The sequence below is a fragment of the Triticum urartu genome, chromosome 1A (assembly GCF_056163025.1).
Source record: "Triticum urartu cultivar PI428250 chromosome 1A, HENAU_Tu73, whole genome shotgun sequence".
Classification (NCBI taxonomy): domain Eukaryota; kingdom Viridiplantae; phylum Streptophyta; class Magnoliopsida; order Poales; family Poaceae; genus Triticum; species Triticum urartu.
The window spans coordinates 505,799,476-505,809,597 of record NC_141873.1 but is presented as its reverse complement, the minus strand read 5'-3'; positions in this window follow the sequence as shown (position 1 = coordinate 505,809,597).

Here is a 10,122-nt window from a genome sequence, read left to right as displayed (position 1 = left end):
TAATTAATATCATTGCATGCAATGAACTAACCACTGCATGTCGTGTTTGGTAGTCTCAAGTCATTAAAAGCATGCACACCCACATCTCCTATTGGTTGATATGTCAAGAAACAATAAACGATGTAGAAGTTAATGCACCACGCCTAAGTGTTTTGGGAGTATTGTAGATATTGATATTTTTAGTATAAATTTGGTCGTGCGATTTCATTGATGCCTGTCAAAGCGTTGATAGGTCGGCTATGCGTGACCTGAAGATGAAAGCGTTAAGCATCTCGTAGTTGATCAACAATCTTCAATTGTCAAAGATTAGCCGTTCGGCCAATAAGGTGGCACACTTAATCGCTAAGTATAGCTTTGACAATAGATTAGATGGTATTCTTGTAAATAACGTACCGCCCCGTCTGGTGAATATTGTATCGAATGAGTGTACTGGTGTGGCTGGTTAATTAATATAAGGTGGTGTTCAAAAAATGTATAAATTTGGTCAAACACTTTGCAAACGATTGACGGGAGTAAAAAGGACCAGAGGGAGTATCAAGCATGCAGAGTAGGCAAAAAAAATTGCTTGTCTAAAAAAAGGCAAAAAAATTGCTCATTTATAGCCGTTCGAAGTCTCAAAGGGCGTGACCGCGCGAGGGAGGCGAAGGTCGTGGGAGGCGCGACGTTTGACGGAATTAAGTGAAGTTACATCCACGCACCGGCATGGCATGCGAACAGGCAGAAGCTATACCGTCAGGCCTACGATATGGGTCTAGTAGACATGACATCTAGTGGGTCCTGCATAGTTCTCGAGAACTCTTTGGGGGCTTGCAGCCGTTTATCCACCGGGCAAGCCAGCAACCCCACGCCGTTCGCACGCCCTACTCGTCCCCGTCTTCTACTTTACAACAGTTCGCTCCCAGTCGTCCCGTCCTTTCACATTAGTTCGCTCCCAGTTTTTTTGCGGGGTACAACAGTTCAACTTCTCCTAACCCTCCTCAAAAATCCATGGCCTCCCAAATCACCATGGTCGCCGCTGAGTACCAGTTTAGAGCCATCACCGCCGATCAGTTCATCGTCATCTACACACGTGGATCCGAGACGGTGAAAGCATGGCTTGCTCGCTTCCTATACATGTTCAACAGTTCAACGGATGAGTGGGTCGCTGGGCTAGATGTTGAGTACACCACAATCCTGGGACGAGAGAAGGATCTAAAGGACGAAGAGAGGAAGAAGCCCGCCGTGATCCAGGTTTGCGTACATAACGTTTGCTTGGTCTACCACATATGCCATGCCGACGTTGAGTGACAGGATTTTAAGAACTTCCTCAAGGACAAAAGAGTGAAATTTGTTACTATAGGCTTTAATAATGATAGTGACATCCTGCGTCGGATAGGTCTCATTGTAGGCCATCCCTTCGATCTCCAGAAGGCAAGCATGATGTCCTCCTCTCAACCTTCAATGCTAACCCTGGTAGCAGCCATGATTGATCCTTCGTACGCTAAACTGAAGAAACCTCATCACGAGTTTCATCATGCATGGGAGTCGAAGACATTAGATGAAGATCACATCCTGTACGCAGAAATGGATGCCTACCTTTGTTTAAATATCTACAAGGGTTGGATGAAGAAGCAGAGCCCAGTGTCCGGTTCAAGCAAAGAAGCATCGGCGAAGAGGAAGAGGAAGAGGGACGAGGACGAAGTCGAGGACGTGGACTCAGACTCCAAGTAGGTGGCAGTGCTGTCGCTCATGCTGGTTCTACTGCAGTGTCAAGCGGACTAGTTGCTTATTAGTTTATTTTCAAGGGTGTGTTGTGCTGAGGCCCCAGCAGAACTATGTTTATGTTCTTTCTTGTTATTTGAACTCTTTAGTACGTACAGTAGTACTAGTACTATGTCTTACTACTGTTCTTCTTGTAGTTGGTACTACCGCTCGTATCTTCGTGTTCCTATTGTACTTAATATGATTGTACTAGTAGTATAATTTGGGTCAGTCGATTTGTGAAAGAAGTTCGACGGAGCAAAGGAAGAAGACGACAGAAGAGGTGGAAGAAGCCCTTCTAGCCATCCATGTTGCATCAAACGGCTCACATGAGTCGACTGACCCAAATTACTCCTTCAGATTGCAGGATCCACGTGGCATTCAAGGTCTCGAAGGTAGATTCCGCGTCCGCACCCGGTTTGCAGGCTCTATGCGCGCGCGACCGGCTTCCGCCGCGACAGCCACCATGCGCGCCTCCTCCGCGCGGGCGGAGACGACAATGACATGCTAGTTCCTCCTCGCCGGCGTGCTGGAGCACGCGCTCGTCCTCCTCTTCGTATGTTGCGTGCATAGACGCAACTCCACCAGCTGCTCGCGTGCTTGGCAGCGCGGCGGCATCGCGAGGAGGGAGTGCAGACGACGTGAGCGGGCGAGCCTTCGGCTTCATGGCACAGGGATGGCAGCGACACGGCGGTGATGGGCGAGAAATTGTTGGCCGGAGCAGGCAGGCGCCGGCATGCGCAACGGCGGCGGCGGCATATTGATGAGTGCGCGTGTGGGAGCTTACTTTAGTTTTATATATAAGGTTGGTCAAACTTCAAATAAAACCGTACTAGTACATGTAAACATTAGACTTAGGCAGCACTTTTATTAGTTACTAGCTTATGTTCTTGCCCATTGTAACCAGCCTTAGTACCACGGCCACGATACGGAATCATGTGCAAGTGCGTGAACCGCAGCCGCGCGGTCGATCGAACGGTGCGTCACCGTGTCATGCTCGAAGGGCATCCATCGAACCTTTGTGTGTGTGTGAAAACAATCCTCAAATATTACTCAACTTTTTTTCCTATGGAAGTTCTTGACGCTGCAATATTTCCATATATTTGAATTTAGCTCCAGTTCGTGTTTATTTGTATTTGGACGTTTTAGGTGCGCCCTAGTTTTTTTTTAATACTGATTTTGTGTGTGTGACTGAGAGAGAACGTGTGTATGTGTCCATATGTGTGTTGTGGCATAAGGGCAATGTGGAGACGGTGTACGTGTGATACAGACATAGAGAGATGTGAATGTGCAAATGATCGTGCATGAGTGAGACATAGACAGATGCCGATATGTTGTGTATACATGAGAGAATGGTCTTCTAGTTTACTTGTGTGTGAGAGAGAGAGAGGGAGAGAGAGACAGAGAGAGGAGCATCCATAACACAACAACCATCTCTCTCGATTCGTTCGTCCCTTGCACGGTCGCATGCAACACATGCAAACGCGCACATTTTGACACCCTCACCCGGCCCCTGCCCGCCTCAAGGCCCGCACAATCTCTTCGTGAATACCCATTTCTCTCCTTAGGTTTCTTTTCTCTCAATATCTGACACACACACACACACACATGCACATACACACACACACACAGAGACACACGCAGCACAACACACACACACTCCCCCGAGCACACAATTCATCCCCATCCAAGGTTATACGGCGACCACTCTCGCTTGTGCTTCTCTGCACCCCAACATGCACAACACCTCAATCTTCAAAGAGGGCAACGAGCAGATCGAAGACGGCGACCACACCACACTAGAGAATGCGGGGTCATTTGGAAGCAGGGTGATGTGACGACGGCTGACTGACTCCTCCCCCACCCTCTCTCTCTCTCTCTCTTGCACAAAATACCAATCCCTCTCTTCCCCGCACAAAATTTTCAATCCCTCAACCCACGAGATCCTTCCCCTCTCGTCCATGTTTTTCCTGCTCTCTCATCAAACATGTTGTCTCTTCTCCTTCCACGTATACAGAATCTAGATGCACACGCATGTCATGTATATTACATGTATGCATCTTTCTCACAGAACTAACTTCTTCCTCTCTCTTTCTCTCTCTCTATCTCTCTCTCTCTGTCTCGTTAGGTTTGTCTCCTACTCTCTTGTCCACATACATACAATCTTTCCCGCCCTATCTGCTCCATCTTCAAAAGCTCTCTCTGCACATTTCATTCACACATTGGGATATGTCAAAATGTTGCTTCTATAATGGCTGATGTAGAGTTATGGTTGTTCTTGTTGCATCCTACAAAGTAATAACTATGAAATGCATTTCGATTCTCATTTGACTGGGATTATGTGAGTTTGAGCATGTTGTGAAGTACTATAGACCTTGTATACATCTTGAGATTCGACAATGATTGTAACTATTGAATTGTATTGACCATTACATTCGAAGTCAATAGCCTAATATATTTATTTCACAATTTCAACAAATGATTAGTTCACTACAAACTAAGAAAACAAATGTGTACTCCCTCCGTTTTTTATTTAAGTTTGCGTATTAGCACTGGTCAAAGTCAAGTTTTGTAAACTCTCAGAAAGCTTATAACAAAAAATATTAACTTATACAATAACAAATAAATACCATTAGATTCATTATTGAATGTACTTTCACATCATACATATTTTTTATGGTAAATGTTTATATTTTTCTATAAATTTGGTTAAACTTTAGGAAGTTTGACTTCGGTCAAACCTAATATGCAGAGTTTATTACTACTACTCGCTAGTTGCTTAGCCGAATCACTCAACACGCCACACGGGGAGTCCAGTGTCACAAAATTTTGAGGTCGGCGGGGAAATCTCCCGCGACCCTGATTCGAGCAGTGGGAAGTTACCATCATAGCCTTCGGAACAGGCCTACGGATGACGCTTGGTAGGGGGCTGTTTTCATAACTTTAGGTTCACCCTACCCAGCCAACCCCACCCCGACACCCAGAGTAGTACACCTGAATACTCCCCAATTTCTATCCCCACCGCAAAATAGACTTCTCCACGGCACCATAGCCTTCGTGCTCCTCCCCTTTACATCGGCGCACTCGTCCACCGCAGCGCATCTGCCTAATCGACGACCTCGTACGCCGCACTGGAGCCGGTCCACCGTCGTCGTACACGGAGCCTCTTCCCCGGCATCTTCTTCCACGGTCTCGTATCTGCTTCCCGGAAGCCGACGCCAAGCGCAGAAGTACCACCGTCGTGGACAATGAACTGACTCCCGTTGCCGACCATGACTCACAGAGGCCGCCGCGACCATCGTTCTCCTCCTCGATTGGTAATGTGTGTATTGAATCACTTAGCAGTACATGTGCAGTTCCAATTTTGTTCATACCTACCCTTCAAATTTCCTGGGTGCTATTGTTCCCGTAAAAGTAATTGGTTATAGCCTCCATTGTCCAACAGAATATCAGCTTGTAATTGTGCGTCGCTCCTGTATCGCGCTGTGCTTGGGTAGGTTTTTCATCTGCAACCAGTAGTGTGGCAAATGATGGAAAGGTTTTTAGAACTAGCAAAATGCCCATGCGTTGCACGCATCAAGATGCATTTGTATGAGTAGTTTATCTTGTTGGAGATGCTCTAACATGGCAGACGAGTGCTTTAATGTTGCCCACAAGATGCGCGAGTATTACTAGTAGTGTATTTTTCTTGCCATGTTGAGATTTTAAAACCATGAGTGCGAACATGCAGAGGAGCAATGAAGATCAAACACGGGATATTCGGGACATCTTCAAGGAGCGTGGCAAGTTAAAGAGGAGCTGCACCGAACCTGTAAAACGAGCTTTGGTAAGTAACACCCTTTCAATTACTTTCGTGTAGCCTCGTGTTCTTCGATGTGTAATGTTGTAGTTTCTGTTTCTCTTAAGCGTGGTGTTCTTCGATGTGTAATAAGAAGAGTCTTAATCGTCCTAATGCTTTCATTTTTAGCTTGATGTAGGAAGTGGGTGTTCTCACCTTGTAGTCTGTTTTTATTTATTTATTCCTTTTGAATTCACTTCTCCGAGTTCTGTTTATCTGGCTTCTACTAAATGGATCTAGGTTGCTCTGAGTATTGATCTAAAAAAGAAGTAACTTCATGTCGGGATGTAGTTCCTGTGAGGAGGGAAGTATGGTCAACCTCGAGATCATGTTTCCAAAATGAGGCTGGATTACACACAAGGTGCCGGTTCCCTAATGATGCTGGATTAGACACAAGGTGCAAATTCCCAGATGATGCTGGATTACACACAAGCCAGGTGGAGTCGTCAGCTGTTCGTGTCCTCGTGGCATTAGTAAAGGCTGAAAGAAAGCGTGCAGCAGCCCTTGAGAATGTAGCTGAGTTCCTGAAGAAGCAAAAAGAGCAATCAGATGCTCTCTTCACCCAAGCCAAAGAAGAGATGGAAGAAGCCAGAAATAAGCTAGCAGAGGCAGAGCAGGCTAGGCGTCTCCTGCTATCTCAAACTGTTGTCAATACAAAATTTCATTAATAATAGCTAGGTTCAAATGTTTATCCAGTCAGCATGCCTGTTGTGATGTCCGTGCATCTACTGATGTGGCACAAAATGTTTTTTTGGGTCATGTAATAACAGCAATTACTTTTCAAGCAATAACAGACGAAGCATTGGACATGGTATAGTTCACGCGCAAGCCCGACATTCCAAGTTCAACTTCCACATCAAACTCATGTTCACAGATATCTGCACATTCATACATAATGTCCACAACCATGATTCACTTCAAAGCCAAAAAAATGTGAGGAAAGTTATAAATAAAGAAAATCGTCTACTAGTTCCTGCTACCAGTGCGAGCACAACAAGTCAAGACCATGCGTAAATTAATTATATTGTAGTCATTTTTTGTGTTCTAAAATGCCTGCCGGCTCGCGGAAGGACGTGTTGCCGGCACACGCGCAGATTCAATGAAGGCAGGCAGGGCAGTCTTAAGCTAGTTGCACGCGGTGAGGAGGCGTGCTCAGCCAGGCCTGCAGCGAGTGCGGCCCTCTTGGCCAGCGCACCGGTTCAGTGCCTGCGCTATGAGAGATTGCGTCCGTGTCAGAGCAATCACTCCCTCCAGTCCTTTTTTTGGGTATAACAAAATCTCGTTTTCCATTCACATTTTAGTGGTAGGAGTTGTGTGTGTGTGTCTGTGAGAGAGAGAGGAGACGGTAGTCGGGGTTGTCTGATCGGTAAACAAATGAATAATGTCAGTCTGGGATGGAGACGAAAAGGAAACCGCAACAAATGTTGTGTCTACAGGGGAGATAGAGAGAGTAATTTTAGTGGTATGAGTCATATGTAGAGACATATAGGGTGTGTGAGAGAATCCCATAGACAGTGGAGTATTCCTCAATATATTGTTGGACAGCGGAGTATTCCTCAATATATTGTTTAACATAGGTATTAGAAGCATAATTATCATAGCAATATTTAAGTATAGCAAAATTTTCAGATTTGTGAAAAGTAGCATCATACTTTTCAATCAAAGAAGCAATTTCATAAGCACCCTCAAAAGCAACAAATTCTTCAATTTGTTGAACATCATAGTAACTATAAACACCTTTAGCATAAGAAGATAAGATTCCATTATCAATAAACTCACATTGGTAGGGAAGGTGTTTCTTAGGGTTTTCAAAACAACAAGTAAAATCATATAATTCACATAAATTCCAAGCATATCATTGCAAACGTTGAATTTGACTCCATAATAATTTCCCTTTTTCAGATATACGGTGTCGCACATAACAAGCATGCTCATCTAAAGATTTGCCCTCAACTAAGCTAGTTGGGGTTTCAGCACGAGCACGTAGGGATCGAAGATGATCCAAGTAATAAGCTTCAGAAGTGTGATAGATTTTGATTGGTTCTTCAACCATTGGTTCAGTAGGTACAACTAATTTTTTTGGTATTTTGCGTTTCCCACCCATAACTGAAGATAGGAAACAACTAAGAACAGAAAATAAAAATTACTTTGTGATAAAGCAAACAAGCACACATGAGAATATTCACCCCACGCTATTGCTCCCTGGCAATGGCGCCAGAAAAAGGTCTTGGTAACCCACAAGTATAGGGGATCGCAACAGTTTTTGATAAGTAAGAGTGTCGAACCCAACAAGGAGCTAAAGGTAGAACAAATATTCCCTGAAGTTCTATCGACCACCGATACAACTCTACGCACGCTTGACTTTCACTTTACCTAGAACAAGTATGAAACTAGAAGTACTTTGTAGGTGTTGTTGGATAGGTTTGCAAGATAATAAAGAGTACGTAAATAAAAAGTAGGGGCTGTTTAGATAAAGAAACAATAAAGTAAATATAGCGAGTGTGGAAAAGTGGTGGTAGGAGTTGCGAAATTGCCCCTAAGCAATTGACTACTTTACTAGACCGATAACAAGTATTATGTGGGAGAGGCCACTGCTAGCATGTCATCCCTGACTTGGAATTCTATGCACTTATGATTGGAACTATTAGCAACCATCCACAACTACTAATGTTCATTAAGGTAAAACCCAACCATAGCATTAAGATATATTGGTCCCCCTTCAATCCCGTATGCATCAATTTCTATGCTACGTTGAAGCTTCTGTCACTCTCGCCCTCCAATAGATAGTCCTATCAACATACAACTAACCCTATGGTGTGATCCACGTGCGCGCTCATATGATGGGAACCAAAGGATAGCAACATAACCACAAGCAAATTAAATCAATCATAGCAATTCATCAACCACCGATAGGACAACGAAAATCAACTCAGACATCATAGGATGGCAACACATCATTGGATAATAATATGAAGCATAAAGCACCATGTTCAAGTAGAGGGTACAGCGGGTTGCGAGAGAGTGGACCGCTGTAGATAGAGGGGGGAAGATGATGGAGATGTTGGTGAAGATGGCGGAGGTGTTGGTGAAGATCGCGGTGATGATGATGATGGCCACGGCGGCGTTCCGGCGCCACCGGAGGAGAGGGGGAGAGGGGCCCCCTTCTTCCTCTTCTTCCTTGACCTCCTACCTAGATGGGAGAAGGGTTTCCCCTCTGGTCCTTGGCCTCCATGGCATGGGAGGGGCGAGAGCCCCTCCGAGATTGGATCTATCTCTCTGTTTCTCTCTGGTTCTGCGTTCTCTTCTGGCTCTGTTTCACCGTTTCGTATATATATGGAGATCTGTAACTCCGATTGGCCTGAAACCTTCGCCGTGATTTTTTCCAAATATTAGCTTTCTTGCAGCAAATGAAGAGCGTCAACCGCCTTACGGTGGGCTAACGAGGGTAGGGGCACGCCCTAGGGGGGGCACCCCCTGCCTCGTGACCACCTCAGGCACTCGTTCGCGTTGATTTTCCTTCCGGATTTTCCATATTTTCCAAAAATAAGCTCCGTCCATTTTTATCCCGTTTGGACTCTGTTTGATATGGATATTCTGCGAAACCAAAAGCATGCAACAGACAGGAACTGGCACTGGGCACTGGATCAATATGTTAGTCCCAAAAATAATATAAAAAGTTGCCAAAAAGTATATGAAAGTTGAATAATATTGGCATGGAACAATCAAAAATTATAGATACGACGGAGACGTATCAGCATCCCCAAGCTTAATTCCTGCTCGTCCTCGAGTAGGTAAATGATAAAAAGATAATTTTTGATGTGGAATGCTCCCTAGCATAATCTTGATCATATGTCTAATCATGGCATGAATATTAAGATACGAGTTATTCAAAGCAATAGTCTATCATTTGGCATAAAAACAATAAAACTTCAAGCCTACTAATAAAGCAATCATGTCTTTTCAAAATAACATGGCCAAAGAACAATCAAAAATTATAGATACGACGGAGACGTATCACATCATATCATGCATGATGAATTGTCATCATAGGTTGAAGAGGATCTCCACAAGTACAACCTGCCATGTGCATTTGCATTCCAAGAGCAAAGTACTTATATGCACATATTCAGGGGGAGCCTTTGCAACTTATGGAAACAATACCCTATCCTTTACAATTTCACATATTTTATTCCCCATTGAAAACTTCAACCAGTTTGTCATCAATCACCAAAAAGGGGGAGATTGTAAGTGCAGCTAGTGCCACCCCTGGTTGGTTTTGGAGTATTGACGACAAACCTGGTTGAGGGACTAATGTGTTTGTGAGAATTGCAGAATAACACAGGTAGAAGTCCCTTAATTATTTGGTTTTCCTACTAGAGATGACCCCTAAAAATGTATGAAGACATTGAAGTCAAAGGTGGTATATGAAGACATTCACATTGAAGACTATGACAAGAGAAGACATCGCGTGAAGACTATGGAGCACGAAGACTTAGTTGTTTCGTCGTTCTTTTTCTTCTTTGTTGAGTCATAGGAACCATCGT